Genomic DNA, 17,111 nt, shown 5'->3' with positions numbered 1-17,111 from the left:
ATCCTGAGGAAGTTGCCTTCCATCTCTCTGAGGTCTATGTTGTTTGCTCGTGGCTCTGTACGGTCCCTACAGGAGCTGCAGCACCCTCAGTCTGAGCTGTGACTCCCTTTTCTCTTGCCAGGCCCTACAGTCTCTGGAGGGTCCTCTTGGGCATGCTTAGTTTCCCAGAAGAGCAGTCTCCCTCTCTTCCTCTCCCTTACTGGCTGTTTTGAAGGAAGGTAATGCAGCTGTGCTAAAAATAATTATCTATATGTATATATATGTATGTGCGTGTGTATATACATACACACACACATGCGTGCACATACACACACATGTGTGTGTGTGTGTGTGTGTGTGTGTGTGTATGTACGTATGTATATATAAGGGCAAAAAAGCGTATGCATTTGAGCTTTTCCTGCATTCCCTCTTATACCAAAGTAAAGCTTGTACTGAAGGAAAGCAATGTTAATAATTATTTCATAGTCTCAGACAGATGAAATAGTTAAGCTCTTCTACCTTGTCACACTCTAAAAACAGATTATGAACCTACCACTAGGGAAGGAGTATCTGATATCTCAGTATTACAGTCAGTTTCTCTATTCTTATTCTTGCAGAATGGCTAGCTTAATCAGAAAAGAAACAGGCAGTTCAGGGTGTTTTGCTGAAATGCAGAAAAGAACCCAAAAGGAGCAAATACTTTATTAAATTGAGAAATTTTTTGCACTGGGTTCGTAGCCACAGCATAACTCTATTGGAATACAAATGTACTTGTTCCATCTTAAAAAGTCAGTGACATTTTTCATCTAATATATGAATTCTTCAAGATTAGAATGTCAGCTTTTCATCTCCATTCATTGATGGGTTATCTACGTCTGTGATGAGAAGACTGTCACATCTTAACTGTTTATTTTTAGGGGTCAAATTTTGTCCTAATAGATTTCAAAGGATGTATATAAACTGATCACAACCAGCTTGCAAAAACATGTATTTGCCATATGCATCACATCTTCTAGGAGATGGATGGCATGGAGGTCTTTTGTCTGAGCCATCTGAGACAATTATAACACAGGGACATGTCTAAATTGCTGATAGATATTAGCTCCAGACTTCCTCTTTTCCCCTAAACATACTCTTCACTCACCAGCTAACTCATAGCGATACAGATTGGTCCACTGAAACTCTGTGCTTTTACTCTAGCAGAATGAAGTCTTTCAGACCTTCTCTCTATTCATTTTGTATTCTGAGTGAATTGAATCTTTGGCAGTTTTTAACTCGTTTCCAAGCTAGTAACTTCCTTCTTCTGAATATACATCTCCCTGTGGCAGGTATCTTGCTTTCTGTATTAGAGCTCCAGGCTGCTTCCTGTGGTTAGTTGAGCAATCAGTGTTGGAGGTCTGCAGAGAACCCACCTGTTTAATTTATTTGTATCTTCCAAAAACCCTTGCTCCATTGGCGGATGGTGTGAACTTGAGTAAAGCTCTCTCTGTTTAGAGAAATTCTGAACCTACTGCCTTTCATTGTAGAATAAATAGTGTTTTGAAACAGAAGGAATGAAGAACCTTTTGCATGCATCAATTCCCTGACAATGTCTTCTGTCTCACTCTACGGATCTAGTTCTGCCCAGAATCTGAGATAAACGAATTAAAGGAGGTTGTCAGGACAGTAGTGGCCTTAAAAGCTTCAGTTAAAGGTGGTAGGCTCTGCCCTGACAGAAGATAACTTTTATGGAGACTGGCTGCAGAGCATCAGATACTCATGCATTCAAAATTAAGTTGCTGTGTCCAATGCACATGAAAGAACAGGAGTTAAGCGTAATGGCCTCAAAAGACATATAAGAAAAAAAATACTGGTATAAAGCTGCAGATACTGGTGGAATCAGCAAAACAACTGCATCATTGAGAGAGACTGTGTGTATGCGTTTGTATGTGCACCCAAAATTACTGCCTTGCCATACAGTGGTGGTGATAGATAGCTTAGTGAAGTGATCTGTCGATCTTTGAAAAGGCATACAGAAGGAAATGGGAGAAGGGAGTCTAGATGAAAAACTACTTGTCACATCTTGCAGAAATGATTGATAGTTCAAAAGGAATCTTGCCTTCAATGGATGAATACAGAAATGCATAAATCCGAAATAAATAAAATGTTGTGACTTCAGTATTGCTTTCTCTGTGCTGGATTTCTCTGTTGCTTCATCCAGTTTCTCACTTTTTTTCCGCTTCCTCTTGTTACTCTTTTTCTTACCTGTCAGCACCTGGTATTCTTTATCCTTTTTTCTTTACGGACATCCCACTTTGATATTCTTCCTTCTTCTCCATCCATTCTGCTTCAGATTTGTTATTCTGTATTCACTCACCTTTTGATAGCCAGAGAAATCTTACTTCCCCCGGACAGACTCCTCTTTTTCAGCCTGCATACTCCTTGGAGGCTCTCCGTTTTCTTTACCATGTCGGCATCTTCTCCATCTTTTCTGGCTCCCTGCTGGAGCAAATCTTGAAGGCAGATATTCTAGCCACATCACCTCCTACACCACCTGCAATTTTAGACTGTTTAAGCTGAATGAAGACTGGGGATTTTCAAGGCCAGCAGTCTAAGCAGCCTGATTGTTCCTTCCATTCCCCACATCAGGTGGCATTTTGGGAATGTGAATTCCCTTTCTTCTTGCCAAGAGCAGTGTGTAAGATGGACTTCCGGACTACTTTTAGCTCTGCCTTTGGGGCATAGATAAAATTTAAATCCTCAGGATGACGACGTGGCCTGTGACCTGCTAGCTGGGTCTAATTCAACAAAGTCTGAAACTAGTCATTAACAATTATAGAACTGCAGAAGCTTTTCAGAGCATGGTAGATTAAAAATAATGACATATATCACTATCAGTAAAACTGCATTAAATTGTGAGGTGAACAAAATTTTTAATAAAAAATATCAAATTTTGCCTGTACAAATAGCTTTTTGAAAATGAGAATATATTACTCAAGATAGCTAAAAAAAAATGGTCTCAGAACTCTGAAGTTTCCCAACTCTTGATACCAAAACTGAATTCTATAAGGCCTCACTCTACTTAATTTAATTATTACATTTTTGTAGTAGGAAAACATATTTTATTATTCATCTAGTATAAGTACAAATACAAATAAAGTCTAAGTTACTAGTATAAAACTAGTATATAATACTTTATAGTCAACTTATTAGCAATTATTAGAAATAACAAGGAGTAATAATGTTTCTTATGCTAATTTTTACTTTAATGATAGCTTCTTATGCTAATTCTTATGTTCAGTACTACAAGTCAAAGATAGACCATTATTTTAAATGTGTAACATGTTGAGAAAGGCGTAGATATTTTATAATAGATCTTTTCTGGCTTATTAAACAAGCAAATATAATCTTTTTTAGAAAATGAACCAGAAACTTTATATAATCTCAATATGAGCATTATTTTTGATGAATTGATTGATTGACTGAATGATTATGGAATGTTCTTAATGTAAAATATGTTGGATAGAGAACAATAATGTAACTAATTATAACAATAACTTGACTGTAAGTTGTCTTATCTTTTACTAGGGTATCTTCAAACCTGTCAGTCACTGCAAGGATATAATGCGACATTTTTGTGAAAGAGATGCTTGTTCTGGTTAAAAAAAATCCTTTGTGAAAATGTTGTGCTGTATGGATCCACCCTAAATGACTAGTTCAGCTGTCAATGCCTGTATTGTAGAGCTATAACAGAAGCAAAGTGAATCTCAGCCCTAGATTCTCTCCACTTCTCCTTGAATGAGAGAGAGGCTTTCAGGGGGTAATTAATCCACCCTAAAATAGCCAGCCATCTAAGATGGTTGCTCCAAAAATTGATTCATCCCAACTGATTTATTAACTGTCAAAACAGCCTTGATGACCAGCTTATATTTAGACTACTAAAATTCAGCGAGATGAATTCCATCCTAGGAAGCTTATAGCACCAGTGGGACTATAACTGCTTTTCTAGGAAGGACTGGACTACTCTTCTATACAAGTATAAAACTGATGATACCAAAGCGCAGATCTTCGTAGGGACAATATAGCCTGTTTCGGGGATTCAGTTTAAGAGGTTTGGTTCCTGCAGAATCGTAAAATCTGAGTGAGTGTCATTGGCAATGAGCACTCTTTTGAGCAATCATAATATGAACAACAATGCAGGAATTCATACCCTTCATAGGATTTGCCTGTGCTCCCGTTGTTGGCCTTCTGGAGCACATAGACCTCACCTCTGATCTCTCATTTAGCAGACCACTTGCCAAAGAACTTAGGAGACAAATTTGAGCATCCAGAGAACAAATTGTCCATGCTATACAAAGTGGAGAAGAATACAGTGGTGTGGCTCTTTGTTTTCCATGGCTCCTTCAGCTCTGGGTAATCTGAAAATCTGCAGAGTCTTCTGAAAAGAATTAAAAATACTTTCTAGAGATTCTTTTGAAGGAGATTAGTGACCCTTCTTTCCTTGTACAAAGTAGCAGATAACGTGCATATAACAACAAATACTCTGCTGAATAATTCTGCCTTTTTTATACATTTAAGTCCTGCTATAATTAGCCAAAATTGTATGACAAGATATTGGGAATAAAAAATAACAATGGCTGAAGAGAAAGCGTATTCTTCATGGTGGCACAAAATTGTTTGGAAACTCAATCTGCATTAAGTTGGGAAGAGGAAGCAATGGAACATAAGTCACTGTGTTCTGTATTTCATTTCAACTGTGCACTTACCAGTGTAATGAATGGAGTGCAATATGCTAAGACTCCTTTGTATTTCTTAATGGCAATCTAATTCCCTCCTCAGAGATTCTTCACAGGTGTATAGAGTCAAGGTAAGGACTCTCATCACGATAAGGATGAACCCTATCCTAGGCTACATTAAGAGTGGATGGAGAGAAGCTTTTATTCTTTTCTCCTTGACACTGTGAGGCTGCACCAGGATACTCTGGTTTGGTCTCTCTGGTGCAGAAAGCATCTTGAGAAAGTGGTGAAGTCCAGTGGAGGGCTGCTGTGATGGTCAGGGACCTACAGTGCATGTCCTGTGTGAGAGAAGCTGAGGGAGTTGGGCTTTTCTGGTCATGAAACAGAGGCTAGTAGCCGTCTTAATAGCAGCTTTCAGATTCTTGAATGGCATTTACAAAGTCAACAAATTCTTCTTTATTGTGCCAGAGGATGTAGCAAGGAGCAATGGTCAGAAATTGTGGATGGGGATGGTTTAGACTGCACATTAGAAAAACCTTTACGAGACAGGTAGTGCAGCACTGGAACAAGACACCCAAAGAGGTAGTAGAGTCTGCGTTCTTGAAGGTTTTTCCAGACTTGGCTAGACAAAGCCACAGCTGACCTTATGGTGTAACGGTGATAATAAAGAATCAAGTGGAAGCTTAGATGGACCTCACAGGTCCCTTTCAACCACCATTTCTATGTTTTTATGCTTTTCCTTTTTAGAAGATGATGTTACTGTGATAAACTTGTTTCTAGCTCCTCCCTAGCTATTGAGAATGATCTTACTGTTTGTTTCCAATCCCAAGGATTGTTTGCAGATGGAATGCATTAATGCAAGAAGATAAGAAAAATCAGTTTTATGCCTCACCTGGAAGATCTCTATATTCAAGTATTAACATACTGTCCAATTCTAAAAGAATCTAAAAGTAATTTTGTTGTTGTTGATGGTAGGAGAGGTCTCATTATAAAAACTTTCTAGAAGATTGTAGGTGATTTTAATTATAAGACAGAAGGAGAGGATGATAGCTGCCATCTCAGGCCCTGGACCTAGGCTATTTATAGCTTTCTAACTGTACTTAGAAACAGATAATCAACATAGAGTCTTGAGTGCAGGTGTTATAAATTTACTTTAGCCATGGGACTTTTGGTATAATAAAATAAATATTGGGATTTAAAACCTGCTCATCAAACATTGTGGGTCCAAGAGGTCCTTTAACTAAACCCAAATATAATTTAAGTAAAAATCTTAACAGTATCTCTCTACTAATTAAGCACTGTAACTCACAGCACTGTGTCTTAACCATTTGAAAGCCTGGCAAACGCCTTTTGAAAAGAAGTCAAAGTGTAGTGGTTGACTTTGAAGCGTTGCTGTGTAAGGTTTGGGGATTTGTCTCCATTTAAACCTTGGCTGACAGAATTAGCTCTAAAAAAAACCCAATGTTTTATAAAGTTTATTTGGAAAGCAGATGCTTGCTGAGTCAGAGTTCATGGGATTAGAATATTGTACACTGATTATATCAAGCAACAGCTGTGGCTCTGATTTGTGAGCCAAGTTTACATTAAAAAAGGTGTTTCTTCTGGGACCAATCAAAACTACTAATATTTGATCAAGGAATTACTAGTTGAATCTCTATTAATTGCATAGTGAGAAGTTCAGTGACCTTTGCTTAAGATGATTCTTTAGAGACTAAAAATTAGCTAATCTGAGTATGAGTTTCATTTAGAGTAGAGTAACCTCAGAAATATCATTAGCATCAAAGCGTCTGTTCATCAATCAAAAAACTCTTTATGAAAAGAGCTCTTAGCTGATACTTCTTATGCAGTCAAAAGAGGCTTCTACATGAAGTAAGTCCACCAGAATACCAAATTTTGTAGAACATTGTAGTACATGAAATGAATAAGAGGAGTATAATTCAGCTAAGTAAATGTAAAGGTAAACCTTCATTATGGAGGATGAAAGCCGTTAAATTGCTTTTTCCAAGTTACTGTGCTATATGGAATATGTTATTCACTGTTTGCATACTTCCTGCAATCCGAAGAATAACATGCTCGATTAAGGATGGAATTTCACTGAAGGATTTCACTTATTTTGTTCTCTGTACTTGCTACACTCCTTCCTATGCTTGGTTAATATGCAGTAGTAATTATTTTTGAGAAATGTCAAGCTTCTGCAGTGCAGAGAGTAGTGATAGAGTTGTGTAAATGATAACGTGTGCCTAACTGTCCTGAGCAAAGCCCATAGACTTCAGTGAGTTCTTTAGTGCAAGGTACAGGTGAGACTAGCTAATCATTCTTTCAGTCTTCAGCCGCTTACAATTTCTTAAGTTAAGTGTATTTTGGCAGTGATTTGGGCAACCAAGTATGAATTAATTTGGAGTATTTCCACAACAGTAATATCTTTTTTTTACTGTCATAGAAGAATAAATGAATGTTTCTTGTTTTATTTTTCATGGAGTCTTTCGTTCACTTCTCATGAACTCCTCAGTGGTTTAGTGAATTATTTTTTTTTTCGAAAATAAAAGATGCTTTGTAAACTGCAAATATGACTTTCAAACACAAAATTAAAAAAAAATCATTGCACTTTGTTTAGCAGATTCTTTAAGAGCTGGAGAGAGTGGAAGATTCATACCTGTTGCCTTTAAGCATCCAAGCTGAAAGTGTGGTTGTGTTAGGCTTCCTAGACAGTGAGCAGGGAGTTGAGGTTGTTCAGAAGCAGACCAGAATGGTTCAGAAATGATGTAATCAGCTTTTAATATAGGCTTTTCAATTAAGTTATGTGTGTGTTCAAAATTATATGGAAATAAAAATTATTCCCTTGAGCCTGCATACTGATTCCACCCCCCACACACACTTCATGCAGTTTTCCAAAATGATGTTCTTCTAAACAAGACAGTTCAAAGGGAGAGTTTTGTCAGCTCTTCTAAATGAAATATTCCTAGAATGAGGAAGCTCTACTGAGGTGTTTTCCTATTTCGTTCCACATGTTATTTTCTAGACAGAAAAATGAATACAAAATGGAACAATTCCCCTCAGTGGTGGAATGTATTGGTAGTTAAGACATTGCCACTGTCTGATAGATTATGGTGTACAGTGGGATTACTTTTTTTAAATTTTTTGATTTTTATGTTTAAAATATGTAGGATACTTGCTAGAAAACGCAAAATTTTATGAAGAAAAACTTGCAAAGCTGTAATGGGTCTCTGCTTTGCTTTAATCTTCTTCTGCTTTTTCTTTATGTCCATATATGACAATCCTTAATAACATGTTTCCAGAGAGAACCATTTTGCATTTAGTGTGCATGTTGGGAAGTGAAGGAGGGTGCTTGTGAGAGTGAATTAGTCTCAGGGTTTGGAAGATGCTTGCTTATTTTTCCCTTTCTTGTGCACATCCCATTTGTTTTTTGAGAGAAGTAATTTCTCTGAGTCTTGTAGCGGCAACATAGGAAGGACCAGCATTTTTGAGTAGGGGAAAGCGCGTTGTTTGAAAGGACTTTAGCTGCCGTAGCGTTTCATTGCAGCAGGAGGCACCATCGAGGAGGAGAATGAAGCGCTCTTGTTGGCGGTGGGCACCGGCTGGTGTACAGGGGATGTGCAGTGGAACTACGCCTTGATCACTGAGAATATCTGATTTTCTAAGCACTTCATCTTACATATTGTGGTCTTATTTGGCAAAACTGTCATTTGTAGTTGCATTCAGTATTTGTTTAGTTAATTTGCTAAACAGAAGTGATTAAAAGCACATGCTCAAATATCCTAGGTAAGGCAATAGTATCTGTGACCATGTACCTAAGTGCAGTTGAAGGGACATGATCTGAGCATTGTTCTTTTTTCTGCCTTGAATATAGTTTTGGTTGCAAATTTAATGACAATTCAAGCAGGCTGAGGATCTTGCTTGGTTTTGGTTTTGGTTTGGTTGATTTTGCTTGGAATTTTAAATTGCAATGCCAAAACTACAATTGTATTCTATATAAATTTGACTACAAAGTAGAGTATCTAAAAGAATAATTAGAATGAAACACTGAACAGTTTATTTCCTCTTCATTGCATCTCTGATACTTAAATTCAGTAGAATAGCTCAGCTCATAAGTCTGTAAGGATTCTGATACAGAGAGTGTTAATCGAGTGTCTTTTGGGCTTAGAAATCAAATCTCTTCAGTGACTGTCTACCTAGATTTTATTTGTTTTGGAACTCCAGAGAATTTCACAACAGATGCATGGTTTACTAAGCTGTTGAGCTTAAATTATTATGAGTGTACATGTTTCCTTCTCTATTTGATTCTTTTAGGCTAGTAACAGGATAATATAAAAAGGAAACAGAACAACATTTAAATAAATAATTAGAATATTCTGCTGTATAGATACACTCACAAGCACTTATCATCAATGCCATAAAAATGACTACATCAACTTTCTGTTAGCAGAGAGTAAGAAAACAAGAATATATCTGTTGTTCAGTACCAGTTTGGTGAAAGACATTGAGATTTTTAAAATAAAAGTGTTTTTAATACTTTCTCTTACCTTATTTTGGTTACTCCTGACATTCTTTTTCATTGAAAGACCGGCAGATTATGAGCTGGGGCGATTCACCTTGAGCTATGTGATTGCCTACCAGGGCTTGCAAATTTTGCAAAACTATTTGCAGACTTTTTCTTGATATCTGTAATACTACAGAACTTGAATTAATACACAACTTGACAGCCGTTATACTTTAAAGTAATTTGTATGGATTTCTCTACTGGTACTGTTTTAGTGGTAAGCTATTCTGGGCTTTTTCTTTTAATTAGTTCCCTGAATTTTTTCTCATCCTAGCTAATAATGGGCATTTGAGTGCTAAAAAAACCCAACGCATACTTTTAGCAAGTGATGAGCTTTCTTTTCTCGATAATATGTGGTAGAGCACTTTTATTTGGTTCTATACCTATTGTACAGTTTGTACCCCAAAGTAGTTCAGTAATTAATAAGGGGACAGAGGAAGGGAATGTCCTCCCTTTTCCCCCTCTTCTCTTTTGGGCTGTGAGTTTTCCTTTATTTTATCTCTCGAGACATGCAAGATTGCAATTCAGTTTTCTTTTTCATGTTTAATTTCAGTCAGGGAACTTTATCCATATTTAAATATCAGATAAAATGATGGTACATTTATAATTTGTTTCTGTTGTAGCAGAAGTTCAGTTCTGTTGACACCCCAATCAATAGAGGAATCTACTTTTGCATTTTAGAAGGAAATGTTTTTGGTTTTAAGTGTATTGTAAAAATAAGATACAAAGACTAATTCAGTGCTATCTCACATTTGCAGGTCTGGAATCACAGTACCTTTGCATTTTAATATCAGCAGCTTTTTAGAGCAGTGTTTAATTCTGTAGGATCAACTCAGAATCACTTGCCTGATGTTGCTGTCCTTTAAAGACAAGTCTAATTTCAGCACTGATAAGAGGATTCAAGCAAAGTCCTAACTTGAAACAGCTTTGGAGTCCTAGCAGTCCTACTTGTTGTGAAATTTGATAACACTTCTGGCTGTGGAGTTTGCAAATTAACTACCTTTTACTTTTAAAATAAAATAAATACTCTACTAACTTAAAGGGGTATGTAGACATTTCATGTTAAAAAAAATCTTTTTTCTTCCTCAAAATTTTCATCTGCTTGGGTGAATTACTCAAATCTAATTTTGTCAAGGTTAAGTAAATACGGTTTCAGATATATGATTATAGTAGTGGTAAGTGAAAAAAAAAAGAAAAGAAAAAAAGAAAAAGAAAAAATCCTGTGAAAAAACAAATGATTATTCACACCAGAAGTACAAGTCCAGCAATACAGGATGAGATTTATTCATCTGACAGTCAAAGCCATGTGTGATGTAAAATTTTTTTTTCTGGCCCGTCTCTCCTCTCTCTGCAAAGCAGCTTTTCAGGTCTTCTCTCTTGCAGTAACGACTCTGAAACCTGGTTGTAGCCAGGATATTAACTACTTCTAATTTTCTTTCTTTCTTTATTACTTCCGTCACTTCTAGCAGAATGAATCTCTGTCTTCCTTTGCATGAGGAGAAGGCTTCCCTTTGACTCTTGATTATGGTAGGCATTTTCATGGTGAGGAAGAGATAAGAGAGCCCGACTTTAACTAATGTCCTTTTCTTTTTCTATAGTTGGAAGTGAGAGTGTTTCTACAAATGATTAATCATCTCTTTTTAATAAGGCTCTATCTCCATTTCCTGAAAAAGCAGATGGGAAGAGATGCCTATCTCTGGATGATGATGTCTGTGGAAACCTCGGAGGACTAAAGCAAATTTTGGAAATGAATGGATTTTTCCTGTTTGTCACACGGCAGCTTTCAGTGGAGAGTTTCTCCTGCCAGTGATGGCAGTTGTAGTTTCGGAGGCCACTGTGGTGTCCATCAGTCCGGACGACACTTAATTCAAAACGCAAAGGGTTCCACAGGGCTTACGCAGCAAAATGGTTATCAAGGGTATTAACGATGGCACGCGGGGGTCTTGCAGGACTTTACGGCGTCTGGTTGACGTGGATGGTGCGGATTGCTCCCATGGTGTTGCTGGGGCTCGGGATCAGTTGCAGCTTATGGGGTTGGTCCTTGTTCTACTTCTCTTTTTTGAAGGCAAACAGATCTTACCACCTGATAGCAAAGGTTAAAACTTTTATCATGGTATCCTTTAGAACTAGGAGATGGCAGAGGCAGGATTTTGGGGTGGCTCTGTCTCTGTCCACCGTGTTTCTCCCCCTTACTTGGGTGACAAGATTGTGCTGGGCACTCAGTGGCTTGCTGGCCCTCTCTTTTAGAATATTCACTAGTCCAAATGTGATATCTGCAAACAAATTCCTTTAGAGACCATCTGTTTCTTGCAATTCACCAGGGACTTTTTGCACACCTTTTTTTAAAAAAAATGGACTGTTTTTTAAACCAGTAGACTGGGTAGTGTGCTGTGTAGTACGGACTCACTCAGTAAATGCCTATCTCAGTGCATGCTAAAGGTCAGAGGTACAGGTATGTATAGGTATGCATCCCAAATATGTACAATAAAGACACATGAATAAGGAACAGTGCCTGTATTTCTTGTATATACATAATTTTCCATTACTGGAGTTATAGTCTAATGTCAGAGAAGTATGTTGGCCAAACAGTTCTTAAAATACGGTGGCAAATTCAAAGATCACCCAGCTTCTGAGTCTTTCCCCCCCTGCTTGTGCTAGCGGTACTTGTATTATGGAAGTAGTTACGTGATTACAGATGATGTGAGCATGATATGCTTTGTAAAACTCCCCTCTATTTCTTTCCTGGAGGATTCTCACCCTGTAAAAAGCTAATCTGCAAGAAAAATTGTGAGTATTAAGAAGAAATCAGTAGTTACTATGCCCCTTCTATTTTTCACTTATGACCCTTGTGTAGCATCTTAAACAAAGACTGTAGTAATCTGTCACAGAAAGTATTCTTGACATCCTCAAAATGAGGCTCCTTTTTTTTTTTCTTTTGGTTACTTACATTTAACTTGTTGCATAATTAAAATCTCTTTGACATCCTGCTTGCAGTCATGCAGTCATGCTGTCACAGAATTCGTATCCACCTGGCTGTCAGCTGATGCAACTTTTATACTAGCCCCCTCTCGTCGTATCAGACACCACTTGGAAATTCGTGACCTTAAATGTCAGCCATGGCTGTACGTTTGCAAATCAGTCAGCCCCCACCAAATGTGGGGTTATTTCCAGGCTGTTAGGAGGCTTCTTGCTGCTCCCGGTAATTCCACGGTGGGGGACGTACCCTCTGGCGTCACTAGAAGTTCGAGAGGGTTTGCATGCTACGACGCACTCTCGCTAGGCAAGAAATAGAAATTCCGCGTGTTCAGAGAGCCGTGGTGCACGGACGATGTGCAGAAAGCTACACCCGCCCGTCTGGGATGTGCTGGATCAAGTACGCTGGGAGAGGCCAGCCCTACAGCAGGTGTGCAGGGAGTTCGGTGAATACTGTGCAGCTACGTACAAAGCACGCGCGCACGTTGTGCAGGGAGGCTGTGTGCAGACGGAGGCAGGCCTGGCACAGCTGGGGACTTCAGTCCTTGTGTGCATCCACGCTGTAGCGTTTCCTCGGGGAGTCCAGCTTGCCCAGAACAGGTTGCGTATGTACAGTAGGACCAAAATGTCCCCGATACTTGGAACTCACTGAGGGGAGGAAGCTTCTGGTGTCTGCAAATCCTGACACAAGTTCTCTCTTTTTCCAGACCAAAAAACTCAAGAAGGAAAAACAGGACAGATTTGGAATAAGAGAGATCCTGCTTTGTAAACAGGGCGTTATTCCTTGTCAGCAGGCTAAAACTGAAGGCGGTTCAGCTCAAAAGCTATTCGCATGTGGCACGTGATTCAGCAACGCTGTAACTTAATGGTGGGCTCAACTCTCATGGCAAATTACGCTCTGTGAGGCACTGCCCTGTGGAAGCTGCAATGTTTTCAGAAGTTTATCTTGGATTGGGGGATGCTTTTTTTTTCACTAGTGTACATTAATAGAGATCTATTTATGGAGTTCCAAGAGTTTCATGAATAAATGAGATAGCGTATTCTTTTTTTCATTTCGTAAATTACAGTATCAACATTTTAGAGGCTGTTTATGAATTAATAATTACTTTAATCAATAAAAATAATTATAGTGCTAAGAATATTTTAACAATAAATGCTTTCACTCCGTTTCCACTCCTTTTAAAGTAAAGTATGACAACTCTTATTTACCATTTTCATCATGGCCACTCTAGACTGCGAATTTTTCATCTCTGATATGGGTTCTAATTATATAATTCTTTTAGATGGTTAAAATTTCTTCTTGTTATTCAGTTATGCTTTCTCCAGTTTGAAAAGTCTTTCTTCTCAAAATCTTTCATGCTCTGAGAATATCTTCAGCTTCATAATACCTGTTTTAGTTATTCTACATAATCCAAAATAAATGCAAATTAAATATATGAAATAGAGAAACAAATATAAAAGGCTGACTATAAATAACTACATCAGAAGACCATTTATTTCCGGTTTAAATGCATCTGCCCTACTTCAGTGTATAACGTAAATATTAATATAAAATCGTTGCAAAAATAAGTATTTTTAAAAGGCCATAATAAGCTTCCAAAAGCAATGTACAATCTTTGTGCCTGTGAAAATGTTAAATTAAATGATCTCATATTATTCTTTTCCTGCAGAATGTCTTCCTTACTCTTTGGAGTCCTTATTCATTCTTGTTCAGCGTGTTCTCCATATTTGAAGTTACTAATATTTCTCGAACTTCACTGTGTGATGATAAATTTATTTTCTTATGGCCCTCATCACAGTAAGATCTGTTTGTTTCACAAATGTTTATTTTTGTCAGAGTATCAGAGAATTGTATTTTGCCTGTTTTATGGAGCAGATGGAGTGAGGTGCTGTGAGACTACGGGGACATTTATTATGCTTGAGTTGACTGTATTCAGGCATGTAGGACCTAGATTTTCAAAGTCTTTTGCAAAATATTGTGTAATGCTGTGACATTTTTTCAGCATTACAAGAAAGAGCTTTTGGTATTTCAGACAAAACTGTGATAGCATTTCTAGAAATCAACGCAGATTAATGGATTGCAGGCCTGGATTCATGCTGTCTGATAGCAGATTATTTGGATATGTACATTAGAGGTGTAAGATCTCTTTGTAATCACAATAACCATGATGTTTCCTTTTCACTCCTTGTTCACTATTCACTCATCATACACTGTCATTATCACCAAGCTTGTGCAACATCTTCCTTCTCTGTGCATCAGATTCATTTGTAGACTATTCTGTGTAGTAAATAAAAAAGAGATATATTTGAGCGAGTAATCAGCATGGTCCCATTGGTATGCCTGTGGGCTAGATGATTTTACCTGTCCTAATGGTGCTTTCAGTTGACCAGTGTGGTTCTCAACAGGTGAGTAGTGTCTGCCTAAAAATGCAAATATCTCCTTATCTTCCCTCCCAAGACATCACTTCCAGCCAGACTGCTGCTGTGGGATTTTGTTTGGCATCAGTCTGCAGATAGATCCCACAGTTTGGATTCAGCTGCCAGGAACTACTGAGACTGGGCAATTGAAGACTGAATTATAGTGTGAATGCATGGAAGAATAAATTAAATTTGCAGATGGAAACCGATTTCTGGTATTATATCTCTGAAGTACTTGACTTAAAATCATCACAAGGAAATTTTCTTCATGCAGTTTTAGATGATTCTTTGGGGAAAAAGCAGAAAATATGTCAGCACTCGCCTGGGTCATCAGAAGAGCTGAAAAACTGAGATTGACTGTGTTATCTGAGCCAGTTCAGTAGCCAGCAGCTTCATCCTCTGCTGCTTCCCACAGACTTGCTGCCAGTGGTGGATCATGGAAATCTAGGGCTTTGTTCTATCTCTGGAAGAAAGAGCAACCTTGTCCTGTACTCTCCTGGGGGCTTTCCCACACTGTGCCCCAGCACGGAAGGGACTGCGGATGCCAGTGTTTCTTCCCTGCATCCCACCATCTCACTTTCAGGCTCTTTTCTGGCTGACCTCTTAGAGGTGCCTACTTGCCTTCAGGGCAGAGGAATGAACTGGATGCCTTTCTCCTCACCCCCAACCCAGCTAAGGCCATTGCCTTCTTCACATCTGGACTGAATGCTGTGCCAAGGAGATGGTTTTGCAGAATAGTCTTCATCTTCCACCTGAATGAATGGAAGTGGCTCTAATTGTAGTGCTCAGACCAAACCTCGGTGCCATGAGTACGTGGTAGGAATGTTTTGAGTTTGGGATCTTGCATTTAAGTACTTCAGAAGTCTTCTTTCTTTAATCTCTTTTCCAAGAAACTGAAACTGTTCATGTGAATTTGAAATAAGTTTGGATCCAAATGTAACATGGTAGAAAACAATATGATAGTTGACCAAAAACATAATAAAAAGAACAAACTACAAAGCTTGCAAAGACGGCAGCTCAGGTTCTTTTTTTTAACGTAGTAGGCAATGCCCCATTTCAAAAAGTGTGTACCATTTAGGTGTCACTTTACCTGTCGGTATAATACTTGGAGATTAGTTGGTGTATAAGGCTCATACTGGCCTTATGCATGCAGCAGATACAAGTCCTGATGTATTACTTGCACTTGATGTGTTAATGTCTTAATGCGTCTTAATAATAGTACTTATTTTAAGAAGTGATGTTAATTTTGCATGGGTCTCTGAATAGAGGAAATATATTTTTAAGTATACAGTCACCTTTTTCAAGGAACATGGACTAGCTTTGGACTTGGTTGTCATGTATACAAATGAGTAAGAGGCCATCATTTAGTTCTATATATGCTTTTTTTAGTGACAGAGAGTGTGTTTTGGTGAAATCCAAAGTGATAGCTGTCAATTGCTGTTTTGCTATGAATTGTAGTTGCTTTGATGAAACAGCGGTTTCCAGTTTATCACACTGTGAGAGGAGCTCAGATAGGTCCTGGCATGTGTTTGACATAATACTAAATACTTGAAATGTTGCACCCAAATCCCTTTTCAAAATATTTTTTCCTGTATTATTTCCTGGATCCAGAAAATTAAGATACGTCCAAAAAGTGTCTTGAGCAAGCATTTGCATTTGGTGGATTTATCATTTGCTGTTGGCAGGTATTTCAAATTATTTCAAGAAATCTGAGGTCTGGGAATAATTTGCCGTGAAATGATGCAGGTTTCCTTTAAAAAAGGCATAAAAAATAATTGCTCTATAACGTGTAATGTTTATGAGGTCATATGAGTGGTTGCATAATGTGCACATGGTGAGAACTGTGCATTTCACGTTAAATATAAGAATGGCTGTGCACTGAGAAGGAGTATTTAAGAAATCAAGAGAACTATAAACGGCCATCTGCTTCATTCTGCAATTTTATTTGCTGAATTAACCTACTGCAATATTTTAATGGGTAATGGATTGCTGTTCCATCTGCTCATTAAAGTTCTCATACCACTAAACTACCTATCATGAGAAAGGGTTGCTTTCTGTGTGGGAAGGGGACAGTGTTTGGATGGAGAGGAAAAACGAAATATAGTGTAACAAATGGCATAAAATATACCTTTCCTGTTAGCCTTGGCTGTGATTACCAGTCCTCCCTCTGCTTGCTGCTGTTTTCCACACAATCATCTTTATGTTGCTGTGGAGCTGCAAAGGGCGAATAGACAGCGGGCTCCTGTCACCGGCTGTTTGGTCGTTCTGCTGGCTGCCTGCCCCGCGTTCGCTCTTCTGGGCAATCCTATACGTTCCTCTTCTGGGCAATCCTATCTGCTGGGGGTAAGGGAGCGAGGGGTGAAGGCGCAGTTTATTCTCATTGCTCTCAGCTGCTAGATGGACTTTCTATGTTGTTGCTGCCAGGGTATAAATTTGGATAGCTCCTAGGCTACTCTGACCCTTCCTTT

The 17,111-nt window shown here is 38.3% G+C and overlaps 1 protein-coding gene across 1 annotated transcript in view; it reads left to right on the top strand.

Moving 5' to 3' along the window:
• Positions 1 to 17,111, top strand: part of HS6ST3 (heparan sulfate 6-O-sulfotransferase 3) — a 327,701-nt gene that overhangs the window by 178,891 nt on the left and 131,699 nt on the right. The gene's annotated exons all lie outside the window — the stretch shown is intronic.

This window comes from Rhea pennata, chromosome 1, assembly GCF_028389875.1.
Source record: "Rhea pennata isolate bPtePen1 chromosome 1, bPtePen1.pri, whole genome shotgun sequence".
In the NCBI taxonomy this organism is placed as follows: domain Eukaryota; kingdom Metazoa; phylum Chordata; class Aves; order Rheiformes; family Rheidae; genus Rhea; species Rhea pennata.
Note: the sequence above shows the minus strand (reverse complement) of the source record. Positions and strands in the feature narration are given on the sequence as shown.